The sequence below is a fragment of the Acinonyx jubatus genome, chromosome A3, assembly GCF_027475565.1.
Source record: "Acinonyx jubatus isolate Ajub_Pintada_27869175 chromosome A3, VMU_Ajub_asm_v1.0, whole genome shotgun sequence".
NCBI classification, from domain to species: Eukaryota; Metazoa; Chordata; class Mammalia; order Carnivora; family Felidae; genus Acinonyx; species Acinonyx jubatus.
Genome location: NC_069388.1, coordinates 19,428,585 through 19,456,290, shown reverse-complemented (window position 1 = coordinate 19,456,290; position 27,706 = coordinate 19,428,585). Strand labels below are relative to the sequence as shown.

The 27,706-nt window shown below is 46.0% G+C and overlaps 1 long non-coding RNA gene across 1 annotated transcript in view; it reads right to left on the bottom strand.

The window, feature by feature from the left end:
* Positions 1-10,041, bottom strand: part of LOC128311118 (uncharacterized) — a 94,092-nt gene extending 84,051 nt beyond the window's left edge. Inside the window, exons 1-2 of the long non-coding RNA XR_008289103.1 lie at positions 9,622-10,041; positions 8,728-8,798 (exon numbers count right to left, since the gene is read on the bottom strand). This is a non-coding gene — a long non-coding RNA (uncharacterized LOC128311118). The remainder of the gene's footprint in view (positions 1-8,727; positions 8,799-9,621) is intronic.
* Positions 10,042-27,706: the final 17,665 nt, after the last annotated feature.

Genomic DNA, 27,706 nt, shown 5'->3' with positions numbered 1-27,706 from the left:
CCAACCTTACCTTCCCACAGGCAAATATTCTTTTACAGACATTTTCGGAACAGTAGGGGTGCATCCCGCCCTGGGACTCCAATGAGGGACCCCTTTTAAGACTCACTGAGACATTTTGGTGAGCCTATCAGAACATTTGGAAGGAGCAGTTTAAATTCAGCAGTTCTGATGTGGAACCAAATATATATTAAATAGTGCTATATAGCTAGGTAATGTGTGGTAACACCATGAATTTAATCCACAGTGGCCAGGCACAAAAGATAATTACATTTATTTTCCTCCAAATTAAATTAAATCTAGCTTCAATAGGTTTAAAAGAAAAATCAATCTCTGTTCTATTTAGTGACCTTTCCATCTCCCCAAGGTCATGAAGTCATGGTAATAATAGTAATTATTGTTTTATTATAATTAATGAAATATGATAAACATGTAGCAGTTGCTAAGTTTCAGGCACTATCCTAAGTGCTTCATCTCACTTATCACAACAACCTTATGAAGGTAAGTAGTTTAATTTTTATCTGTTTTACAGACCTTGAAGCACAAAAGACCTTCGGCCCAAGCTCACAGAGTAAACGGAAAAGATGGCATCGGAGGCTTGTTCTACTAGAATCTGCTCTTACCAACCACAGAGAACATAAATTCTAGCATTTAAAGGTTATCTTGGAACAGAGAGAGGGCTTTACACTTAACCCAAGGTGTCCGCCATTGTTAGATTTAGTCTCCTGTTCCATGGGGTGGCTTCTGACCTCTAGTCCCTCGTGGGGCCGTTCCCCTGACCACAGGCCCAGCCACAGAGTCTTGGTTAAAGGCTGCTGGTCTTGGTGTCCAGCTTCCCCTGTCTCCCACTGAGACCCCCCAATCCAGGACACTATGTGTAATTAGGACATGGGTCTCCAGCTCCCATGAAAATCCCAGTGACCATCGTTCCCCTAATTCACATACCAGCCTTTTAAACTGCAACTAAGGCTACTCCCATCCTTGACTCAAATCACCAGCCTCTAGAGTCTCTCCCTCTGTGCCAATCCAGAACAATCTCCCTAAGGAAGCCTGAAACACCAAGACTATTTGCTTCCTTCCCGCTAGTGTGGATTTGGGTGTGGGGGATGACGAGAACCCTCCTTCCTGAAAGAAAATGCCTGATTCACTCAACCATGATAAATGTACAGTATTTTTTCCTTGTCTTTAAGACTGAGTGGGGGGCGCCTGGGTGGCTCAGTCGTTTGGGCGTCCAACTTCAGCTCAGGACATGATCTCACGGTTCCAGCCCCACATCGGGCTCTGTGCTGACAGCTCAGAGCCTGGAGCCTGCTTCAGATTCTGGGTCTCCCTCTCTCTCTGCCCCTCCCTGGCTTGCGCTCTGTTTCTGTCTCTGTCTCTCTCTCAAAACTAAACAAACATTAAAAATTTGTTAGAAAGACTGAGGTATGTGGGATTATCCTCTTGGAGCCATACCATACCCCTCACTCCGTCGCTGAACCTGACTCTCTCCCCTCCATTCTATCCCATCCCATCACTATCAAGCCTCCTGCACCCCACAAATTAAAGAGAGTTGTGGGGCACCTGGGTGGCTCAGTGGGATAAGTGTCCAACTCCGGCTCAGGTCATGATCTCAGGGTTCATGAGTTCGAGCCCCACATCAGGATCTCTGCTGTCAGCACGGAGCCCTCTTTGCATCCTCTGCCCCTCCCCCTGTGCTCGCTTGCGTGCACTCTCTCTCTCTCTCTCTCTCAAGAATAAACATTTAAACAATTATAAAAAAAATAAGAGTTGCCAAAAAAAATTGCATCTGCCTTTTGAAAATGGTAGATAAACAGAAAGAACCAAGCATTATTTATTCTGCTTCTTCTATATAAACTGTTCTTCCAGGTCAACAAATGGTTGAGGATGGAAAGTGTCCCCCTAGAGAAGTATTGCAGATAATAAATGAAGGTAGAGCGACAATATCACCACTCTGTAAACCCCAATGGATTAGTAGAGCTAAACAATGGCCATGAATGGCTGCCAACGTCACCAAAAAGAGGCCACCAGGCATTCCTTCCTCCCCAACGGAACAGAAACGAAACAACCAACAAGCCTGAACCTGATCAAGTCTCTAGATCTGTGCTCTTTAATACAGGAGTCACTAGCCACAGGCGGCCGTTGGGCCTTCCTTCCATCTGAGCCTAGAGTCTAACTCTGTTTTTAGAAGCGTGGGCAATGCTCAAAGTATGAAGTAGAGATCCAAACTGGGGTAAAGGCAACAGGTCAAATTCAGCATTGGAGTCAGGTCTGATTTTTTTTAAATGTTAATGATATATCAGGTTCTATCCAAATTCCCCTGCTTCAAAATGTAAATATGCAAATAGCATGTGCTCAGGGTAGTACGATAAATGGAAGGAGGTAGAGACAAGAGGAGGAAGCTTCAAGAAAGGCCCCACGGCCATAAGAAAAGGACAACAGGAGTGGTGGGGACTGTTCAAGTTGCACCTGACAGCTGGTGGAGGCCAACTAGGCCTCCTGACAGCTCCCACTCACTGGCGTTGGCCTCAAATTCCTTGCTGGAGTTTCATCTTTCCATCTCCCAGCTGAGTTCTGGGCCTCTGCCTCATCCCCACCTCTGCGACAGAGAATGTTGCTTGGGAATTTGTTCCAAGACAATTGCAAAATTCAGAAACGCCAATGCAAATTACTTGGCACAGACACTACCTGAGCAGCCAAGCTCAGTGCTGGGCTACGGATCTCCACCCCATTCTCTGAGGTGGGGACGGGAGGGGGGGTGCCTGGTCACCCGGCGGGTCACTGGGTTCCTGCTCCATCTCTTACCAGATTTTCCAAATCAAGTTGTCCTAGACGTGCACAGAGTGAGTACAGACAGTACCTAGAGAACCTTCCATGGTGCTTGGCTCAGAGGTGACTTTGCTGTAATGCCCATGGAGCTTGAGTTTCCGGGACGTCTGTGCATAGCAGCCCCTTCCAAGGCCCTGGGAGGGGCTTTAGGAAGTTCATTAATAATTTTATTCTCTGTCCTCGAGGACTTAAAAAATTTACTTAAGCTCAGGTCCCACAAAACATGAATCTGTCCCTACTTTGGCCCAATTTAGTTCTCAACCAATGTGTCCATCTATCCTGTCCTCACTCATATTCCCCTCCTTTTTCCCCTGTCTCCTTCCTTGCATTTCTACATGGTCAAATAGTACCTACCCTGCCCATTTTCTATCTTTCCCAGGCCCTGCTTATGTATGTGGCAGGCAGAATCATGACCTCTCAGAGATGCCCACAGTCTATTCCCTGGAAGCTGTGACTATGTCACCTTATGCAGCAAAGGGGCTTTGTAGATATGCATAAGGTCATGGACCTGGAGATGCAAGGCTATCCTGGATTACCCAAGAGGCCCCAATCTAATCACATGGGTCCTTAAAGGAGAAAGTTTTCCTGGCTGAGGTCAGAAAGAGATGTACCACTGTTGACTTTGAAGATAGAGGACATGGCTACAAGCCAAGGAAGGAGGGCAAGACACTAGAAGCTGGAAAGGCAAGGAGAGGGACTCTCTCCTGAAGCCTCCTGAAGGAACACAGCCCTGCTAACACATTACTTTTATTTTCTTTTTAAATAGTCTCTACACCCCACATAGGGCTCAAACCCTTGACCCTGAGATCAAGAGATGCACGCTCCATCGACTGAGCCAGCCAGGTGCCCCCAACACATTATTTTCAGACCTCTGATCTCCAAAGCTGTACAATAATACGCTGGGTTTTTTTGGTTTGTGTGTGTGTGTGTGTGTGTGTGTGTGTTTTAAGTAGCCAAGTTTGTGGCAACCAATTACGGTGGTGATAGAAAAAAAATACAATGCAAATACCTGTGTTTTTTTTGCTCTTCTGGTGCCTTGTCCCTCGTTTATCAGTCCGTGCCTCCTAATAATTCTTTTTTACTTTGAGTCGCACGTGGTGGAAACAGGGCCTTCTCCCTCGTACCACCCTCCTGACATGATTTGTAAGTGTCTTGCTCTGAGATGGGTTTGCTCCTCTGAGATGGGCTGAGATGGATTTCATCAATTGGCACGCTGGTATTTTAGTATCTATGCTGACAGAGCACGTATAGCACCCTAATATTTTAAAAATCTATTACCAAGAGGCAACCACTGTTGGAGGGACAGTTACACTCTCTCATTAGTGAGCAGCCCAAAGGTTCAATCTCAAATTTTCCACTTCCTACTCCTGTGACCCTTGGCAACTTCACTAACCTGTATGAGCCATATTCTACCTCCCAGAACAGGAGCACCGTAGGGCATTCCTTTCCGCTGCCTTGATTGTGAGTTCTACGAAGATACCCATCCACCCGGTGAAAATAGACATTTTGTAAGACTCTGAATTTAAACTCTGTTTTCTTTTATTTAAGTCTTGCTTTATAAAGCAATTTAAGTGGGCTTGCAAGGTTGCTGGTGAGCGATGGGGGTCGCTGCTTATTTTGTGAAGCTATTTCCCCAGAAGTTCTGAAAAAGATCTAATTAGAGTTTGACGTCTCACAGCACTGGTGACCTGAGGGTGAGATGATGATACCTGTGTCACCAAGTTATTACAAAGAGAAGCGGGGTAAGCCAGGGACATTGCAGGGCCTGCACGTGGGAGGCCTCCTCTGGTGGAATTCTAACTCAAGGAACGAACATGTCACTCTTTCGTCAGGAACTTGAGCGTATTTGAATACTTACAAAATCACCTCCTGGCCTTTGCATTTGCAAACTGAATTATCTGAATCCTCTTAGTGGATCCTCTAAATGAGAGTCTATATGCAAAAGTGCTTTGGGAAGGTAACAAATGCTAGATGTTACTGTAAATTCAATTTTCTAATTATATATTCATCCTTGTAAATCTTCCCTTCCCAGCAGAGAAGTGCCCTGTTAGTAGAGTGTGGTATGAAATGCTATGACCTGTTGGGAAGAAAATCTAAATTTTTACTTTTGTCGACTGGTTTTCCCCCACCCCACCCCCCAGCCCCATGATATCTGAAGTCCATGCCTGGAACACTGCTGCTTGGAAAGCTTGAGGGAAAGGCTGAACTGAACTTGCTTTCCCTTCTGTTTCCCTAGACGACAAGGAAGTAAACAGCAGTGAGTTGTTTTTCTTTTTTGTCATTGAAGTGTCAGTCACTGTTGAAGAGTCCATCCTGGGCAGTTGTGAGTTTGGACATCAGTTGTGAGTTTGGACATCAGTTGTGAGTTTGGACATCAGTTGTGGGTTTAGACATCAATTGTGGGTTTGAGATCAAACCCCAGACCTATCTCTTGAATGATAATGGGGACACTGACTAACCACTTGAGAGCTAAACTTTGTCTAATATAAAATAGGAATCATAATCCTAGATATCTAAAAGATGGCGTAAGAGCAAAATAAAGTCATTTCTCTGAAAGAGGGTAGTATAGTGCCTGCACAGGGGTGTTCCATGGTCATTACTTTCTTTCTTCTTTCTTATTTATTTGACCTCTCTAGTAAGATTATTCAAACCAACAAAATATCTGTTAAGCATGGTGGAGACAGGAGTGAAGGGAGCGCAGAGAACCCAGTTCCTCCGGTCAGCACCATAACAAGTACAACTTCCAGGGGGAGAAACACATGAGGAAACCAACAATTATGATTTGCTTTCATAAGTACTTGATCACTGTGATCAGACAAACACTAAGCACCAAGCGAACATGTAGGCAAGAAAACCTGATCACAAGCAAGGGACCAGAGGAGGATCTCTGGAGGAAATTACCTGAATGTTGTGTCTGAGTTGCCTGGGGAAGCAAGGCAGGGTTCACGGGGGTTGGGATTCCAGACAGAGGGATCCTATATGGGTGTCCAGGGTCCAGACACAGGAAGGCAAGGTGCTTTCAGAAAATCTGAGATCTTCATGTCAGACGGGGCATGGAAGGAACACATTAGGGTGTGGATGGGTAGGTGATTTGGGGAAGGTACTAAAAAGTAAGGCTGCAGAGCTGGGGAGATCATGAGTTGTAACTATGAATTGTAATTATAATTAGGCTTTTTGGATTTACCCAAATGGGAGGTATTGCACAATCGTATACGTGAAATGACACGATCAGATTTTCTCTTCAGAAGGTCGCGTTGGCTGCCCTGGAGGGTGGACCAGAGGCAGGGAGAGCAGTGAGGAGGCCGTGGCATGAATCCAGGTGCAAAGTGGTAGTGGTTAAATGAAGACACTGACAATAGCATTGGTAAGAAGTGAGTAGATTTGTGTGATAATAAAGCTGAATCAACAGGATTTGACCATCGGATGTCCCCTATGTGGGGAAGAAGCTGTCGGTGGTGATACTCGGGTTTCTCAACTGGGCAACTGGGTGAAAGGTGATTCTTTTCGCTGTGACACCATAAAGATGAACAAGGGAAAATGTCTGGTATATGAGCCGAACAGGATATTAGTAGAGCCAAGGAGAATTACAAAGAGAGAGTTGGCAACGCCTCTGAAATATACCAACATGTCAGGCACTGTATGATAAAAGAACGTCATGATGAGGCTAAGAAAGAATGGACAAATGAGTATGAGAAAAATTAGGGGTGGGGGCTTGGGAGCTTTCCTAGTCACTAATTCTATTTGCAAACAACAGAATCCAGCTCTGGCTGATGTGAGAAAAAAAAAATGAGCTTGCTGAAAAACCACTGGATAATTCAGGGGATTACCGGGAAATCCTGAAAAGTAGGCTGAGAAAACACAGAATGGGGTTCAGACGCTGGGGAAGCCCCAAATACATCTGTGTATCACAAAAGCCCAAAGTCAGATGGCTGTAAGGAGGGTCAACATTGATAAATAGTTTTGAAAGATCACGAAAAGAACGATCTGCTTTGGCACAGGACTGCGGCTGGTAGATTAGGTGGAGGCCGAAATTCCTCTACAACAAACTATAAGGTTGTCAGGAATAGTGTCCATACACCAACTTCTCTTTAGCACTGTGATAACTGTGTGTAGTCTGTGCAGGTACATAGGGAGTTACACAGAGATGTGCAAATGTCCCTCGGTGTCTGCAAAGTCCTGTAGGTGTGTGCCACTCACCCCGGATGTGGGGAAGGCTGCCGACCGACCATCAAACAGGTCACCCAGGACACCTCAGAAGCTCACACCTTTGGATTCAGACCCCCATGGGCCGGGTTTCCCATTTATCCTTGCTCCGTTGCCTACACCTGCATTTCTCTGCCTGGGATGTGTCCTGTCTTCCTGCAAATCGCTAGGATTCTCACTAACTTTCTCCAGAAAGTGAAAGCGAACCCACTGCCTTGCTCTGTCTCCACTGCCGACAAATTCATCACTGAATTTCCCTAAGGATACTGTTTCCAGGTTGGCGTGTGCAAAAAAAAAAAAAAAAAAAAACAGAAAGGGAAGCTCTGAAATAAGGAAAACTCCTCCCGCATCCCCACTGTTCTGCAGCTACTTGGGCTGTTCCCAATCTACAGCGAGTGAAAAATTAAAAGAGGTTGGAGATGCCTCCACTCACCGGCTTGTGGAGAAAGCAGGGCTACCCATCCTGCCACTAAATGAGGGGAGACTAGCCACTGATGGGGAAAATGTTCTGAAAAGAAGATCAGAGGCCATCAATCTGGCCATAGATTGGCAGCACTCTCTCCACCCCTAGGCAGCCAGAGCTTTATTAAGAACCACATGGTTCGCCAGTGGCTCGAATGAATGGTCTTCTGACTGCAACAGGGGAGAATCTAAGATTGGGGGAAAACAACAACTAAAAATAATACATCACAACTGGAAAGAATGGGCAAATCCTCAGTAGATTGGGATCCAAAGTTGGAGCACAACTCCCCTGCCCCTATGAGGACGCCTGGCTCCTTCAGTGAAGGAGGTAAAGCCGAGCTCTCTCCAAGGAGAACGAGAGGTTGCAGAGACATGAGGACAGAAGAGGAAGGGGCACTTGGCTGGCTCAGTTGGTTAAGCGCCTGACTCTTGACTTTGGCTCAGGTCACGATCTTACAGTTTTGAGATCCAGCCCCTCATTGGGCTCCATGGAGAGCACGGAGCCTGCTTGGGATTCCATTTCTCTCTCTCTCTCTCTCTCTCTCTCTCTCTCTCCCTGTGCCACTCTCCCCTGCTTACACTCTCTCTCTCTAAAAGAAAAAAAATTAAGAAAAAAAAAGAAAAGAGGAAAGCACTTGCCATCCTACGCAGTGAACTACAAACACATAGAGTCACAAGACAAGGACACAACAGCCTCTTGCCAGCATTGAGAATCCATAGGAACAGTGACCAGTTTAAATCACAGATGCCATTTGGTTTTTGTAGGCAGAGTTTTTTGCTTTCATCCCCAGATTTCAAAGCTACCCACAGCCATTAATTAGCTGTAAGCAATTCAGACCTGTCAACTTTTCACACCTAATCAAGGGCTGATGTATGTCACCCCAAGGGATCCGATCGATAATTCCTCTGCACTCTAGATTGCCCTTTACCCTTCCCCCAGGTCAGCCTTTATGGCAAGCCTGCCTGCCCCTTTTTTTCTCTCACATTATCTGATCCCTCTGCCCTGTGTCCACCCTTCCTGCTGTGCCTTCTCTCCCAAAGTCTTCCTTCCTTCTCGTTTCTCTAGATGAGTTAACCGGGATATTGGGAAACCCAGGGATTTGAGGCCAAGGTACAAAAGTCTGTGAGTCCCAGGCTTTCACAATGAAAAGCCCAAATGAAGATGAGTTCGCAGGCATGAGTTTCCATTTCTCAAGAGAGGTGTTGGCCTGTAAGTAATGTGTGAATCCTACTCACCAATCAGATGAACCACAGCCAACCCGCAGGCCTCCATCGTGGAGATGTCCGTCCCTCTCCCCAGCAGGTCCCTGATTAGGAAGGAAGGGAACAAATACAGCTCTGTGTCTGGCTTAAGCCCTTCTCTGCCCCTCAATAAAGGCCAAGCTCCATCCTATAGGGATAAATCACTTAGAACAGGCATGATAAATCTACCTCACGTTTTGTCTCCCATCACCACAGCCAAGCAGACGTCACTAATGGAGTGCTGTACTTACTACGCCCTGAAACAACCTGAGACCCAGAATTTGTCTCCAAAGGGAACACGAATGCTCTTTACCATTTCTGACCTGGACCCTCATACCTGGCTCTTTACCTGGCTCACAGGCCAGTCCCTTTCTTGATTTTAAGTTTAAACTGGGTTATTTTTCATATCCTTTTACTATAATGCGTGACATCTTTTAATATAACGTGTCATCCAAAATAGTAAGTTTTAGAAGTTACGAAACATAATCGTAAAATGAATACCCGTTAACTTGCTCACCTAAACCGAAGAACTCAATTATTATCAATGCTCTGTATCTGTCAAAGGTTTTCTTCCCATTCCACACACTGCCTCCATCTCTGAATTAATGGCTCTCCTGACTTTTGTGTTCATCGTACCCTTGCTGTTCAGCGCATTTTATATTTATTATATGTACACGGGTTTCGCCACTCTCCATACGCAGAACATTCCCACGAAACCTTGTAAGCTGAAATGGCATGAAGCGAAGCAGCAGGAACCATAAGTTACGTGGAAAATGTTCGGGGCGTCGCAAACCCCCAAAATAACCTCTCGCAGGTTTTTCTGACACCTCTGGCCACATCTTGCCGATGGCTGCACGAAGTAAATCGAGAAACAGGCCAGATGCTCACAGACAAGCTCCGAGCTCCGCAGCGGCCGAGGCCGAGACGCTGCGCGTGGTTCCCGGGGAAGGTGCTGGATGGCGCCACGTTCGCTGCCCGGCTGGGGCGCGGGGCTGCGGCTGCCACCACCGTCCAGGCTCGCTGCCAAACCCCCGGCCGGTGCACTTCCCCTTGTCCGATTTTGTCATAAAGGGGGACAACCTCTTTGGAATCCTGGCGGGTTGGCGAAAACCGTTACCGTAGTAAAGGAGGTCTGTCGTAAAAGCCAAGTGGCGTAACACAAACGTTCGAAAAGCGAGGGGCACCTGTGAACAGGTTCCTCGGCGGGGACGTCTCTGTTCTTGAACAATACGTACGTGGGGCTGGCTTCGTTTCCGAACTTTTAGGAGTCATACACACGGTTTTGGAGACGGCAGTGGTTCGTGTATTTTCACAGATGTAAAATATTCCATTTTGTGAATGCAACGCAACTGCTTTTCCGGGTATTACATGTGTCATTAGCCCCGGTGTGATATTACGTTAATACTAAGAAATGAGTATTTGGTCTCCGTGGTTCCTGGCTCAGAGCTTCCCAAACCCTTGGAATTTCCTAAGGAAGCAGAGCAATAAGGTTGTCCTTTGTTATGTAAATGAGGTGACTTGGGAACCTCACCTAAGGTTGAGAGCTGGTTGCCAGAAGAACCAACTGAGAGATTGAAGGGCGGAACTTTCCTTTCTTTTTATTATTATTATTATTATTATTATTATTATTATTTAAATTTAAATCCAAGTTAGTTAATATACAGTGTAACAATGATTTCAGGAATAGAATTTAGGGATTCATCAACTACATATAACAGCCAGGGCTCATCCCTACAAGTGTCCTCCTTCGTGTCCCTCGCCCATTTAGCCCATCCCCCCACCCAACACCCCACCAGCAACCCTAGTTTGTTCTCTGTATTTAAGAGTCTCTTATGGTTTGTCTCCCTCCCTGTTTTTATATTATTTTTGCTTCCCTTCCCTTATGTTCATCTGTTTTGTATCTTAAATTCCACGTATGAGTGAAATCATTTGATATTTCTCTTTCTGAGTGACTTATTTCACTTAGCATAATACCCTCTCGCTCCATCCACATTGTTGCAAATGGCAAGATTTCATTCTTTTTGATTGCCGAGTAATACTCCATTGTGTGTGTGTGTGTGTGTGTGTGTGTGTGTGTGTGTGTGTGTATACCACATCTTCTTTATCCATTCATCCATTGATGGACATTTGGGCTCTTTCCATACTTTGGCTGTTGTTGATAGTGCTGCTATAAACATGGGGGTGAATGTGTCCCTTCGAAACAGCACACCTGTATCCCGTGGATAAATGCCTAGTAGTGCAATTGCTGGCTCGTAGGGTAGTTCTATTTTTAATTTTTTCACAAACCTCCATACTGTTTTCCAGAGTGGCTGCACCAGTTTGCATTCCCACCGGCAGTGCAAAAGTGTTCCTCTTTCTCCACATCCTCACCAATATCTGTTGTGGCCTAAGTTGTTAATTTTAGCCATTCTGACAGTAGAGGGTTGAATTTTAAGTCCTCACATCAACCTCCCTGGATGGGAGAAGGGCCAGAGGTTGAGCCAATTACTAATGGCCAACAATTTAATCCACTGAGCTTATGTAATGAAGTTTCCATAAAACCCCAAAAGAATGGGGTTTGGAGAGCTTCTGGGCTGATGAACACATGGAGGTACTGGGAGAGGGGTCTCCTGGACAGGGCATGAAACTCCGTGCTCTTTCCCCATACCTTGTCATGGGCAATTCTTCCATCTGGCTGTTCCTGAGTTGTATCCTTTAATAATAAACCGGGAATCTGGTGAGTAAAATGTTTCTCTGGGTTCTGTGAGCTGCTCTGGCAAATTAATCAAACCTAACAAGAGGATCATTGGATCTGCTTAATCTATAGCAGGTAGGTCAGAAGCACAGGTGGCAACCTGGGCTTGGAACTGGCATCTGAAGTTGGGTAGGGGGAGAGACTTGTGGGACTGAACCCACAACCTGTAAGATCTGCTGCTGTTTCCGGTCAGATTGTGTCAGAATAGACTTCTAGCTGGTGTCCCGAGAAATACTTGGTGGTGCGAGGGAAATCCCCATCCACACACATGGGAATTGGGTTCAGGCACCCAAAAGACCTGCTATGAAAATTCTAATGTTTTCATGGCTCAAACGTACAGAATTATTTTGAAGGTACATACTTTAGAATTGTTCGGTTCTAGAACTAGGGGAGGTTCAAGATTACCAGAACTTTTGCTTTTATCATGTGTTTTGACTTTGTTCTATGTTTTTATCTACTGGTTGAAAATTTATACACTTTATTTCTAGGATTTTAATGGTTACACTTAGAACTTTAGCATATGTTTAACTATATAAATATTACAGTAACCAATATGTTAAATCCCTGTAACTACTAAAAGGATCTTAAAATTCATAGTTCAGCTCTTGCCCTCTCAACTTCAATACTGCTCTGATTCACTATTTAAAACTCACCCTCTTCAACCCACAAATTCAACATTATTTTATTTTTATTGTACGGAGATAATCATTGTTTACATTTACATGACTATCACTTTATTTGTTACTATTACATCTTACTTGGAAGATAGTCCTCTGGAATATTTTTTTCCCCTAAAGTTCATTCTTTGTCAGTTCCTTTATTCATGGTCTATTAGTGGCAAACTTCCTCACTCATCTGTGAATGTGTGTGTGTGTGTGTGTTCTTAAAAGTCCCTGTATTTTGTATTCATCAGTAGGCTGAGGGAAATGCAAACACATGATCAAATTCTAAAGGCGAAAATCAAGGCAGAGCTCGATATTTAAACAAGAGAATAAGGTAAAATAAAAATAATGCAATTTTAAATAAGAAGACTGGGGTTAGGTTCAAGTTCTTCTTTTGGCCTTGGATAAATTATTCAGTAATATTCATTAATTTATGTGTGAAATAAACATATGGTGTCTATCTGCTAATTGCTTGGCTCTGTCCTAGGTGTTAATGATTAAAAACAGAAAGCATGGTTTCTGCCTACAGTGAGCTCAGTCTATGAGGCGATTCAACCACATTAATCAGATAGATAAAAGATTATTTTGTACTTGGAGAAATAGGAATACCTATTTATAGTGCCTTATGAAAACATCCATGGGGACTTGTAGCTGGATTTGGGGTGAGAAGGGGTTGGTGAGGGTTGGCTTCCTGGAGGCCCTGTGAGTAAGGGTGGGGAAGTCATTCCTGGAAGAGGAAGAAAACACAGAAGAAAAAGGGAAAAAAGAAGAGAGAAAAGACACAGCAACAAAAATTAGAACGACACATATAGTTAATTAATAACATGAGCGTGGGGCATAAGTTTGAGGCAGGAAACTGTTAGAGACGAGGTTGGAGGTTTAAGCATAAACCAGGTCACCAAGGGTCACCAATGCTGTGCCAAAGTGTTTAGACTTTATCTCATGGGTCATGAAGGCTCATTACAGAAGTGAAATGGTAATGACAAGGTCATATTTGTGTTTCAGATGGCTGACTCCAGCGAGTGGGAAGAGGCCACATGGGGGGGTGGGGAGGCAAGACTGGTATCCCATCTGGCTCTGAAACCATTTTACAGTCTAGGCAAGAGCTGATGAAGGCTTTCAGTGAATCCGTGATACTGACAGACAAGAATACAGATTTAAAAAGCATAGCTAAGAAAGCCTGACGACTTGACTGCTAAACCATACGAGTGGTAAGCAAAAGAGAGAAGGGGTTAAAAGTCACCCACTGATTTCTGGCTCTGGTTTTGGGTAAATGGTGTAGCCACTAACTCACCAACTAAGAGAGTTCAGGAAGAAATGTAGCTTTAAAATAAAGGAGTAGAGTTGAGTTTGGACTATCTTGGGTTTTAACTGCCAGAGGGTATTAAAGTTGAAAGTCTTGAATCTGAATTTCTGGTCTCCAAGACTCTTGCTTTCTGGTGTAAGAAACCATACAACATTAGCCAATAGCCAATCCCAGGGCACAGCCACAGCGTACAATCGTAAGAGAATATTGGAGTTGTAAATTCTTAGTAGAATATTCCCCATGACAAACCCTAGGGGGGCAAAAGCCAAGGCTTAGGCTCTCCAAACTCTTAGAACCCACAAGGCAAAGAGGGAGGTGTTTTGTTTGTCACCACAGACATAGTATTTTCTCTCTCATAGGTTCTTTTCTTTGAGAATTGAGGTTAGCCCACTCCTCCACCCATAATTTCTTCCCATCAAGTTATCCAAGGCTTAGAAAAATGGAGCTTTGTCTCTTCCCTCGGGAACAGGAATCCAAGTGCAAAGCTCTTGGATCTTCACTGCCATTGAAGCGTTACCTCCGGGAAAGTCTCTGCGTGTCGAAAGTCACCTCTGGAAATGTTTTTCTGGCAGAACCAGATATGACTCATCCTTTATCTTTTGGAACCCAGAACAATGCGATAGGAATGGGAATTTGATGCCCCAACTGATGTTTTAGCAGACCAGCCTCCAAGCAAGGATTTATCCACTTAAATATGGTGCTTTGATAAAAGCTGAGAATCTGTGATTATTGAAGTTTTTTACAGGGTACTTCATAAGCCATAACATAAAACACTAATTATCCAATATTTCTACCAGCGGGGTCTCTTGTACTAATTAAATTAACACTGAAAACCGCTAACATCATTGATTAAGAGTCCAAAGCACTGTATATCAGTAACAATTAGGACAAATTCATTTTGGGCAAAAATTAAATCTGCCCTTCCCTTATCCCAGTAGATTAATTATCATCTTTTCCTAATAACAAGGGTCTCACCTGGGAATACAGGCTTTTTGTGATTTGTCTCCCTCTTGGCTCTCATTGTGGAGCCTGGTTGAAGATGGCAATCTTCAGTTTCAAATCTGACTTCAGATTTGGCTGAACTTCTTCGAGCCCCCAGTCCTGCAACTTAGAAAATGTATAATCCTGAGCAAGGTATGACCCTCCATTGGGCTCAGTTTCCTTTTCTGTAGTATTTTAGCAAAAATAGTCCCTATCTTCGGGTCTGTGACCATCACTAAATGAGGAAAATCCTATAAAAGAGTTAGTTCTGAGACTGTCACATGAAAAAAGCTGAGTAAATGATCGTTATTATCATCATCAGCTATGTTTCTTATTCTCGTGTGCTAATGATCTAAGATAGTTCCAGTATCTCTTCCTAAAACCTCAAAGTTGGAAGGAAAAATGCAGAGGATTGCCTTAACTAATCCTAAGTTTTACTGAAAAGCAAAAGTGCTTACATTACTATGATCCAAGAGAGACTCCGTTATTATCTGGCTACTTCCCCTTCTGTAAAAACTTTGTGGAGAACAGTACACAACAAATGACTATGGAAAATCTAGGGTCAGACATTCCCAGAGCTACTGTGGAAAAGGGGGAAAAAAACCAACAACATGGCAGTCACTTCCAACCCAGTTATTGTCACAGTGCTCAAACTCCTTTAAGACTTCTGCTCACAGATACGGAGAAACCTTGCAGGTGTTTTGGAGTTGTTTTTGAGAATTATTCTCATAACAACATCAATCAAAGGGGGGGGGAAAAAACTAAGTGCCAGTCCCTGTGCTAAGCACAACTACATTATTACGTGTTGTCTCTACAGGAAGGAAGTAGTATAATTGTCTCCAAAGACGTATAATCATCCCCATTCTACAGATGAGTAAACGGACTCGAAGAGTGTATGTGACTCTTCCAAGGCCACCCAGCTAGCACATGATCAAGATGGGATTTAAATCCACCTCTTCCTAATTCCAGAGCCCACTCCCTAAACCTCGAGCACACCCCTCTACATGTGAAAAACCCCTTCCTTCTTGTAGGCATCCCTGGAAAGCAGCACATCCAGGAGCGCTGGAGTACCCGTTTTCTGGCCACTCTGGTGCTCAGAGTCTCAAAGGTGATTCAGACACCTTGGGCCAGTTTGGGACTTCTCACACAAACCCAACAACCCCACTGCAAAACAATGCGAATGACAACATAAATGATCATTCAAACTCTTCAATCTACCCCTGTCCTTCATTCTCCTTGGAATTTACTTATGAGAAGAAAGTCACTATGTACCCAGATTTGCAAATTTTTTTGAGAGACAGAGAGAGACAGAGACAAGCAGGGGAGGGTCAGAGAGAGAAGACACAGAATCCAAAGTAGGCGCCAGGCTCTGAGCTGTCAGCACAGAGCCTGATGCGGGGCTCGAACCCATGACCTGTGAGATCGTGACCTGAGCCGAAATTGGACCCTTAACACACTGAGCCACCCAGGTGCCCCTAGGTTTGCAAATTATTTGAGTCCCCTTCTGGCACCCCCACTGTTCTTTGAGAGACTCTTCCTCCCCATACCACATTATCAATTTCATCTGAAGCCTCCTTTCCAAGTTTCCTTCCCCCAGAAGTTCCGGAGTCTCCTTCTAAGCCAGCCTCCTTCACACTGGCCCACCCTGCAACCCCGAGTCCTCCCTTGCCCTCCACTTCTGCCCCCAGCTCTTTCCTAGGGCCCACCTTCCTCAGACGCCCTTTCCCCAGCACCCACATTACACACTCCTACCTTTCTAGGCTTCTATGCCCACCCCTCCCACATGCCCAGGCCCTAGAACTTAAGCACTCCATTTAATGGACCTTCCTACTCAGCCTCAATATTTGCTTTCCAATACATTGGATTTATAGAGTGTTTGCCTGAAATAAAATGAGAAATTTTAGAGCAAACCGAGGCTTCTCAGCTGCTAAGCTCCATCATGTACTTTAAATAAAGAAAGGGAGGGAGTGTGTGTGGAGGGGTGCCTGATGTGTTCTCCTACCCCCCGAATTACCGTTTCACCCCAGGCTGCGCCCCCTTCAAACCCAGCTGGTGCCTACCTGGTCCGGCTCGCTTCCCCCAGCTAAGTTAACAAAACAGTCACCGCTCGTCCACGGAGCTCTCTCTAATCAACTCTCAGTGAAATAATATTTGCTTTCCATGCCTACTTTGAATCCCACTCACTTTGTTACAAGATTGCCTCCGGCTGTCTCTGCTGGCCTAATCTAATAGTTTCTAGTTTGTACAAGCAAAGTGTTTTCGACCATCTATATAAATAACTTAAGCAGGAGAGGACACTTGTGTGGCCCCAGCACGGCGCTATAGGACATGACAGATCCCAAAATGACGCCTCGGCGGAGCTTCTGGGAGAGCCCCCTAGCTGAGTGAGAGCAATTACCGTACTGCATCAGGCTGAAAGGACAGTCTGTCTTCCTATAGAAAGGCTGGTGGGAAAAGACATCCCTGTCTGGTTTCTCCAGGGCCAGAAACCATCCCAAGTGACCCCCACCTCTTCCATGCTGCTCTATGCTCCTCCGTCCAAGGGAGCAAAGTAGGGAGAGGTCAAAGGAGCTGAATCAGGTTATATTTTCCCTGTAAACTGTTTAATGCAACCAACTTGGCTTTGTAAAGAAATGGTGGGGGCGCCTGGGTGGCGCAGTCGGTTAAGCGTCCGACTTCAGCCAGGTCACGATCTCGCGGTCCGTGAGTTCGAGCCCTGCGTCGGGCTCTGGGCTGATGGCTCAGAGCCTGGAGCCTGTTTCCAATTCTGTGTCTCCCTCTCTCTCTGCCCCTCCCCCATTCATGCTCTGTCTCTCTCTGTCCCAAAAATAAATAAACGTTGAAAAAAAAAATTAAAAAAAAAAAAAAAGAAATGGTGGTAAAACAGACATAACGTGAAAATGTATCACCTTTACCATTTTGAGGTATACAATTCAGTCATGTTAAATAAATCCACACTGCTGAACAACCAATCTTCAGAACGTCTCATCTTGCAACACGGAAACTGTATACCTGTTAAATAACAAGTCTCCCCCAGCCCCTGGGAACCACCATTCCAATTCCTGTTTCTGTGAATTTGACACTCTGGGTACCTCATGTAAGTGGAATCCAATGGGATTTGTCTTTTTGTGGCTAGCTCATTTCACTTAGCAGAATGTCTTCACGGCCCATCCGTGTTGTACCATGTGTAGGAATTTCCTCCCTTTTTAAGGCCGAAGAAACATTTCATTCCATGTTTATCCATTCACCCGTTGGACACTTGAGTTCCTTCCACCTTTTGGCTATTGTGAGTAATGTTTCTGTGAACACGGGCATACACAAATATGTCTTTGAGACCCTTCTTTCAATTCTCGGAGGTATACTCAGAAGTGAAATTTCTGGATCATATGGTAATGCTATTTTTTGGTTTTTTGAGAACTGCCATACCTCTTTCCATAGTGGCTGCGCCATTTTCCATTCCTCCCAACAGTGCACAAGGGCCCTGATTTCTCTACATCGTACCAACACTTGTTGCTTTCTGTTTGTTTGTTTGTTTGTTTGTCATCCCGGTAACTGTGATCAAATTATTTCCTTAAAGTCTCTTTTCTTTGGGGATGAAATAAGGAAAAATCACAAGCAGGTCAGGCTGAAGATAGTGTTTCTGAAGAAAGTGTAGGGACATCTCTCTTTCTAGATGGGGTCACCTTCTAAAACAGTGCTTGGCTAACTGCAGCCTATTTGTGGTGGGTAAAGTCTTATTAGAATACAGCCACACTAGTTTGTGTGTTTGTTTGTTGCAGAGAGAGAGAGAGAGAGCACGAGCAGGGGGAGAGGCAGAGAGAGGGAGAGAGCATGAATGGAGGGAGGGACAGAGGGAGAGGAGACACAGTCTCACGCAGGCTCCACACTCAGCACAGAGCTGGACGCCGGGCTTGATCTCACAACCACAAGACCATGACCCGAGCCGAAATCAACAGACACTCAACAGACTGAACCCCCCAGGCGCCCCTCATTTGTTCACCTATTGACCACGGCTACACTCACACTACCAGGGCGGAGTGAAGGAGTCGAAGCAGAGATCACATGTGGCACCTCAACACTGAAATATTCAACATGTGGTCCTGTGCAGGACAAGTGTGCCAAGCTCTGTTCTGAGACAGATGGAATCATGTCATAGACCCTCTGACGGGACTCCCATAATTTCCTCTTGCCAGAGGATTACGACTAAGGTACAAGTTTGGCGGGAGGATGCCCTCAACATTCCTATGTGTGTGTGCAGGAGCGGGGTCAGGGAGCATCGCCCAGAAGTAGAACCAGAGATCCCAGGAAATGCTCCGAAGGGAAAACCAGGCTTGGATTGGAAGGGTAGCCCGGGCTTCTTGGGGAGCTGGAGCTTGGGGGAGGCTGGGAAAGTAGCAGGTTTGGGTGAGGGAGAGGCAGGGCTGGCCCTTCGGGTGGGATGGTGCCGGCCTAGATCAACAGGCAGAGGCAGCAGCTCTCTGAACAGGACTGAAGAAATGCAGAGTTTAGGCTGTGCCCGGGGCATGATGGGACGACCACAAAGGGTGCAGCCTGTTGAAGGAGAGAAAATGGCGACCGTCGCATTTGGCGCTGGTTTGGGCCTTGAGAGTAACAGAGGGTCCTGGAAGCTTTCATGACCTATGAGTTAGATGTGACCCCATTTTAGCTTTGCTCACCCTCCCTTTTGAGGGTCAAGGCGAAGTAGTTCAAACCTTCATCTAACATTTGGTGGGAGGCCAGTGTCCCTTCCAATCCTTCAGAGGCCCTGGGGTTGGTGGTAGGGAATTTTGACTTTTCAGAGCAGTTTGAACCCTCAGTTTCTGCTTCCCCTGAATTAGTTTCATTTGCCTCTCATCTCACACCCTACGTGTTTAATCCACTGTTTTTTCTCACACAGCAGTATGCCACTTTGGACATCGCCAGTCCCTTCAATTCTTCAACTCCCCCAAATACCATGGGCCCAACACAAGGCTGGATAATAATGACAATACGATAATAATACTTACGATAACAACAGCGATAATAGTACATGCCAAGAGTTGTTGTATATTAAATCATTCTCAACAAACTGGTGTTTGTTGTGTTTACCTAAATAGCACCGAGAAATCACTTAAAATGGAATATTAGACAATTTGGTCACGTTTTTCAAGAGGAACTTAGCATGCTGCATGCCTGGCATTTTTCCCAGATCCTTTTTCTCCTCTTACATTTGCCTCTCTCCTTTTCTCAGCCTCAGAGCTTCCCAAAGTGTTGTTAATTTCTCATCAAGAGAAATCTTAACTCTTCTTTGTATATCACAGTCTCTTCTCAGCATCTTGCCTGGGGTCTTACTTTCCACATCCGAAGCAGGACCTGTCAGGCTGTCCTTCATTCCCCCGTGCCCCTTCGGCAAGAGGCCCAGGCACCAGCCGGATGATGGCAAATGTTTCACTCCCTTCCTTACCTAATAGAAGCTAGGGTTTAGGAGGATAAATTTTGCAAGGTACGTAACGTGCATTAAAGACTAAGAGAAGGGTCCCCACAATTTCTGTGCCATCTTCGAGAAAGCAAGCACATGGCTTCTGCCAAATGGAGAGAAGGGGCCAGGGGGGAATGAGAAGAATCCGGTAGGTGGTGACTACTCACTGTGTGTCCCAGGCACCGTGCTAGGGCTCTATGTGATCATTCTGTCTTCAAGACAACCCCATGAGGCTGATAGTAACACCCAAATAGCACAGGTGAATAAACTGAGGGTCACAGGGGTTAAGCAACTTGCCCCAAGTCACACATTTAGTTAGCGATCTTTGCTCTTTCTACTTTATCGTGCTACTCCATCCAGGTACATAGACGAGAAGGGGCTGCTTAAAGGGTTAAGCGCGGGCCTTGATTTGCTGTGGCTGTCACTCTGACAGCCTTCTGCTGCAAACACCAAGCTCTATTATTCTGTGTCTGACTCAGATCTCCACTCACTCACCCCAACACAGGAGTGAGTACATCAAACCTTCAGTGGGACTTAATAGCAATAATTTGCAACATCTTTTATTTTTCTAATTTCCCTTTAAGAAAATCAATAAGTGGTTAGTGATGCCATTAATAGAACAAAAGCAGAGTTCTCCTTATTATGAGAATTGATATTTGTAGCATTTATCACACACACCAAAAATAGCAAAGAGACCACTGAGGTTGTGAAACCCTACCTACTGGAGCTTAAATGCCTGCAACCAAAAGAGAGGATGATGCAGTAAAGCGCTCGAACGCAGGGGGTCAGAAAGTTCCAAGTTCAAGTCCTACTGCACCTCTGCTTATTTCAAAGGACGTTTTGGAAGATTAGATGAATTAGGGCATTAAAAGCACACTGTCCACTCCTGGGAAGCAGGAAATGCTTTACCAGGGTAACTCAGATGCAGGTCAGCTGATTTCCTTCCGTGACCCTTCACTCTGTGGGCATCCAGGTTGCCTCTCCCCTTCTGTGCATTCCTGTGCTGCACCTGTTCCTAGTGATGCCCCCTGTGACCAGATTCCAACCCCAGGCCCAGATCCTTCCTCCCCCATTTGCCCGCTTCCCCCTAATTCACTACGTGATTTCAGGAAATCAGTTCTTTCTGCTTTCATATTCCTCCCTTCTCGTATTCCTTATTTCACTGTCAGATACAGCCCAGAAATGATTTTACAAATCCCCAAAGAGAACGTCTGATCTTCCTGAAACAACTCCTGACTCAAGAGGAGAGGCTTTAATTCCAGTCATGAGCAAAGCAACATCTTTCGGGGAGGGTTTTTGTAGTGTGGTCCCAGGAAGAAGCATAGCTGCTAATGAGACTTCAGACACACTGAATCCAGGACCCGGCTCAGGGGATGTTGACAGGCCGAGCCTTCCCTGCTTATGGAGTGCACTTTCAGCCACACCTGGAGAAGGCTGCACGGATGTCAAAGCAGGATCAAGCAGCAGGATCATTCCTAAATGACCAGAGCTGGGAAGGCCAGTGGTGGGGGCGAGAAGTCCCTTCCCACACTCTGCAAAGTCTCTGGAAGGAGTCCCAGGAAACCCGGGTGTCCGGAGGAGGACCCAGCTTCTGCTTTTCCACGGAAGACTGGATCTCCTTTCCTGTTTCTGTTCCTCCGCAAGGAAGGCACTTCTGAGTTAACATCTAGGCTCCCAACTGAAATGAAGCCATGAGACACACGTCTCCTTCCCACTCAGAACCTACTGTTTCATACGTACAGGGGAGGAAAGCAGGAAAATATCACCCGAGTCCCACTGGGATGGATGCATCCGTATCTGTGATATTATGATGTCACAAGAAATATGCATTTGGTCTAACCGGGCGTCTTTTGCTGTAATATTTGGTTTTCGTCCCTGGTTCCTGACACAAGAGCTTCTAAGAGCCTTGGAATTTCCAGGATGGTAAGATTATTTCTTTTTCTGTGCTCTAAGGAGATGACAGGTGGCTGGGAGCCCCTTAAGTTTCAGGAGGATGACTGTCACTAGAAAGACTAAGGCATGATTAGAGGTTTGGGACAGTCAGTACCACCTTCTGACCTTTGGGAAGGGAAAAGGGGCTGAAGATTGAGTTAATCACCAATGGCCAATGATTTAATCCATTATGTCTATGTAATGGGACCTCCACCAACTCTCTGAACAGTGGGGATCGGAGAGCTTCCAGGTTGGTGAGCACGTAGAGATGCTGGGAGAGTGGTGCTCCCAGAGAGGGCATGGAGAGTCCATGACCCTCTCCCAGCACCTTGCCCTATGCCTCTCTCCCATTTGACTGTTCCTGTCTCAGATGAGACCCACACAGCCAGTGCCACGTGACTCTGTGAGGACTACACCGGAGGGTGTATGGGTTACAATGGGAAGAAGGCATAAGGGAGTAACCATCTCGGGTATTGAGGGAAGCAGACGTCTGGATGATTCTGCGGAAGTGACCAGGATGTGAGCATTCAATGAGCAAGTGTGAACCAAGCAGAAAGAAGGGATGAGTATTTCAGAGGGAACAGAAACACCAAGAAATGACAGACAGGCTGGACACATGACGGGCATTACTGGAAATGCAGAGAAGGGGTTAGAGAAGTCGGTGTAAGCCAGATCACGCAGGGCTTACAAGCCAAGGAAGAGTGTGGACGTTGTTCTCAGGACAGTATGGAGCCATTGACAGTTTTAGCAGAAGAACACAGTCAAAACCCTCCATCTGTGACTGGAGGGGCACATGTCTGGAGGCCAGGAGAACACTGAGGCCAGTGTTGCCGTGTCCAGGTAAAAGATGGCATGGGCAAGGCCCAGGGTGGGTAGCAGTGGGGGTGGGGAGGAGGGGGTGGGTCCCAGAGATGCAAAGAAGACAGAAAAGATGGGGATGCATGGTGGCTTGGGCATGGGGCTGGAGGTAAGAGGGAGTTGATAGTGACTTCCGCATTTCTAAGTCGAGAGGCAAGAGGATGAGACAAAGAAGGGACACAGGTGCCACACAGGGCAAACCGAGAGGTCGCCATTCCAGCTTTCGTCCTCCTGTTCCCTCCCTTCCCCCACCTCTGGCCCTTCCACACCAGCCTCCATGTAGGGCTATAGTCTGTCTGGGGGGCTCGGAGCACTGGTGCCTGCAAAACTAACAATGCGAGTTAGAGACAGCTGCGGCCAGGAAGCTCAAGCTGTGTCCCCAAAGGGGGATGGGATTGCCCAGAAGGAGAAGCTTCAATGCAAGAAGGAAATTCTGCATGGGGTCTTGGGGACTTTCAGAATTTTCTGGGCTAGAAGTCCCTCTAGCAGGCCTTGGCATGTGATCAGTCGACCAAGGGCACAAAGGCCCCAAGACTTCTAGTAATCACAAGGAAATGGAAATGCCCAAGAGACAGCTCTTAGAGAAGCCCTGTGGGTTGTCAGGGGTTCCTTCCTTAGCAGTGGGACCTGGTTCATGCAAAGAGTCAAACCCAGAAAGTGTCCGGGGCGGGGGGATGAGAAGGGGAAGAGGGAATATTTTCCACCTCTCAGGCAACTCACAATCCTGAGGACGTGGGTCCAGCGAGAGGACACCTCCCTCTAGGGTCTCCTAAATGCTTTCAGAATCACTGTCCTCACCAAAGTTCGCCACTGCCCCCCTTGGACCCAGACTCCTTGGGTAGAGAGAAAGGAAGTCATAAGACACCTTGGAGTAAATAAGATGTCATTTCTTCACCCCATTTCAGACCAGCTCTGACACCTTAAGCAATGCTTTTCCTCTCTGAGCCTCAGGTGTTTTTTTGTTTGTTTTGTTTTGTTTTGAATCTGCAAAGTCAGACAGTGGTAGTGATCTTTGTTTCACTGAGCAAAATCTAGGTGAAATGAAAATGCAGCGCCTGGCAAAAATTAGGTGCTCCGTAATTCATAATTCAGTTACTTATTCAACACATATTTATCGGGTGCCTACTACGTACCAGACATTGCTTAGTGCTTGGGAGTAAAACAGAGAGATCCCCATCTGTGTGGAGCGTATATTCTCGTGTGTGTATGGGGGAGGGGAGAAGGGAAGGCAGACAGCATTTGATAAAAAATAATCATTAGATTATCTAGAGTGTTGGAAAAGGGGGAGCGCTATGAAATGACGACACGAAGAAAACGCGGGGCAAGGTAAGAAAAGGGATGGCAGGAGTGACCTTGAACAAGTCATGCTATTTTTCTAAGCATTTGGCTTCATTTGGAAATCAGACACAATGATATACACCTCACAGGGCCATTCTGCGGAATAAATGAATACAAATCATCTGGGATCGTACTCGACCTTGATAGACGTTCAAGAGTAATAGTTGATAGCATCATGACGCTGCAGGACTAAGGGGCTGGGTTGGACCTTACTGAGAAGGGGACATCAAAGACTGGAAGGAGACGAGGGAGTGAGCCATGGGAGCCTGGGGGAGAGCGTCCTGGGTAGGGGGACCGTCCATCACCGAGGCCCTAAACAGGAGCAGGGGTACGAAGGAGCTGTGCCATTGACAGTTTTCCACCTAATCCTGTCAGGGAGGCTGGATGAGCTCAGACAACCACCCCCTCTGGAAGAAGCTGAGGGAGGGGAGGAAGCATTTGGAGGACAACCCTGGGAGAACAGTGTCAGCGAACTTGGCTGTTTCGGCAGCAACAAAAAGAGAGAAGCGGCAAATTTGCCCCGGTCATTGTGAAACGAACACTGGCACTTGTCACCAGACTGGTTGGGATGCAGCCTGCCCTCTTGCTGGTGGACCCCAGTCTCTGCTCGGATGCATGTGAGTTTCCCTTGGGGGCGTCTCTCTATGTGTGAGGTCAGGTGAGTGTGTGGGCGTGCGTGTATCCTCTTTGTCAAGGTGCATCTTTGTGTGCAGCTTTGTCTGTCTGCTCGTTACGTACTACAAGCGTGTATCCCTGTTCGTGGGAATGGATCCGTGTCTCTGGCCCATGTGTGCATGCGTTTGACTGTATGCGTATGTTTATATATTTCGAGAGGGGTGTGTGTGTGTGTGTGTGTGTGTGCGCACGCGCGCAGTGGTTTGCAGCAGAACACTTCTCACTGAAGAGATGTGTGTACAGCGGAAGAGGGAGAGACAGAATTACCATGCTTTATTTCCGATCCATAACGTGACCTTCGACAGTGAAGCTATTCGCCTTTGGGGGCCTCGTGCTCTCTCCCACCACCATCTCAGAAACGCAATACTTGTCCAATCCCTTAGTACATGCCAGTTTCAGACTTGCCAGAAACTTGAACGGTCACATTAGATATCATTGATGGGACACTGAGGAAAATGAACTCACTTCTCCATCCATTCATCATATTATCAGGTGTCTGTAGTGCTATACCCCGTATTAGGTGCTGGGAATGTAAGGCAAAGGGGCCCCTGAAGGTTGTAGGTTTGGGGGACGGGTGGGTGTTTGAGTTTCAGCTAGTGCCCTTTACTGGTTGTGTGACCTTGAGCAAGTCATTTTATTTTCCTCATTTGCTTTCTATCCAAATCAGATACAATAATACCTACCACACAGGGCTATTGCGAGGAATAATGAATACAAGTATTTCAAACGGTAGCGAGACCCCAATAGATGTTCAAGAGTGATGGTCAATACCACAGCCACCACCAACATCACCATGTCCCTTATTCCAGACTGTAGTCTCTTCCCTCACATGGTACACATATTAAGAGAAGCTACCATGGTGCTCCCCAAGTCTCTGACCCCAGATTTTTACGTGACCTGTATCTTGGCTCCATTCAGATCATTCAGGTTATTGTTCATAAAACCCTCAGGAGGGTTTCCCTCACCCACCAACCTGCTTTATTCTCCCTGAGCATCTCATCACCTCAAATTATACCATATGTGTGGGGTTTTTTTAAATTTCATTTTGTTTTGTTTTGTTTGCTCACTTGTGTATTCTTTATCTGCCTGTCTCCTCCAGTCAACGTTAACGCCACAGGAGAATAATGACCCACTTTGGCTCATTTCTCTGGAATTAATGCCTGGCACTAAGAGAGCACTCAGCAAGCCTGTGCTGAATGAATAAGTGAATGACTACATGAATGAATGAACTAACATGCTCTACGCCATTACAAAGACTAACCGTTGAAATTAATTCATCAGGGTGGAAAGCTTCTCAGAGCAGACAATATTTGATCTGGGCGGGGGGTGGGGCTGAGAGTTTTCCAGCTAACGAGCCTACTAGGCAGAGGAACGAGCATGTCATTGTGACCGTGTCAGAGGAAACAACCCCGGGGTGGTCAACCTTGTTCCCAATCATCCTGGTGGACGCTACTGAAACCCACCCCCCCCACCCTGGCCTGAAAGTGTATGTATGGAGAGGAAGAAACACCCCAAATTTATGACTCTGTGCAACCCTCTTCAGTCTTGCAGAAGCATTGAACTGACCCTCATTTGCATATAAATGGTCATAATTTTTTAATCATAGATAAATGCCATTCTATTTGCTTGTCCTTGTGCCTCCCTTGCTGGAGAAACAAGAGTGACTTGTGGTTCATGTGTAACAGCAATGAAAACACATACACATGACACTTCCTTGCTTGGTGCGTCTCCAATCCTCTCAAGTTCTTATGCCATCTGTCCCCCTCCCGCCCCTGAGTGGTGAGTGGCAGTGAGGATGCTATCCTGGCTGAGAGGTCATGATTATAAGGAAGGGCACTGGATTTAAAAGGTTTGCTTTCAAACCCTAGGTCCTTCATTACTTTCTGTGCAGTTTTGGACAAATCACTTCACCTCTCTGTACTAGCTTGGTCATCTGTCACATGGGCAAAATATAAAATCACGTAGGTGTGTCGCAAGGATTTGAAGAAGTGATGTACCTAAAATACTAACCTAAAGCAAGCCCTCAAGAGGGGAATTGTCATTACTGTTTCATTAAGATTATAACCATGTTGGATGGACATGTCCAATTCCATCTAAATCAGCCAGAGAAATCAAAAGTCTTACTCTCTTACCAGAGAAGAGTGAGATACATGAAACCACCATATTGGGATGTTGATACAGATTGGTGTCGTTGATGCTTCTATTGAGAAAGTGCATATTTCACCCCGGAGGAATCTTTATTTGGAAAACGGACTGGCTGCAACGCAAGAGACGACCTGGTCCCTGAATCTCACCAATCTCTTGATTCCAACAAGAACCGGACCAGCCCTAGAGACATCAGCCACGGGTGGACAGAGATCTATTTGGTGCTTGTTCTAAGCGCAATTGTGTTGGTTTCTGTTTTAGCCCTTCACTCTTTTTCTGAGGTCATCTGTGGCAACAAGGGGTGGAGTGTGGGTGGAGGTGGAATGGATACTTCCTGGGTTCCTCCGGCAGATGTGGTTTTTGCTTTATGTCACCTCATTCTCACGCTACCCCGTGAGGCAAGAGTTATTATTGTAATTTGCAGGTGAGGAATTTGAGGTTTAACCAGGTTAGGTAATTTGCTTACAACTGATGAGGAAGCACCTAGATTTGAAGTCAGGAGGCCAGAATATGCCCATTGGTAGCCTGCGTCCTATTTCCCGTGGAGACAGAAGGTGTGGGGTTATTTGTTAGACCCAGTTGATGGACATCTTTTCCCTGGAAATTATCTCCTGAGAATCTAGCGCCATTGGTCTGACTGCATACCAGCCTTCTGCTGATGTGAGGCCCACTGGCATACCTTAGAATCCTCCCTTCACTCACCTCTCAACCTCCCACTCATCAGCAAGTCTTGTCCACCCTTCCTCAGAAGGTACGTCAAGTTTGCACCTGCTCCAAGCCCACCAGCCAGCCAGCCCATTATCTCTCACCTGAAGCAGGGTGCTAGGGCCACCTCCCTGGTATATGTGCTCAGGGCATTTGCCTCTCTAGTCCATCCTTTTTGC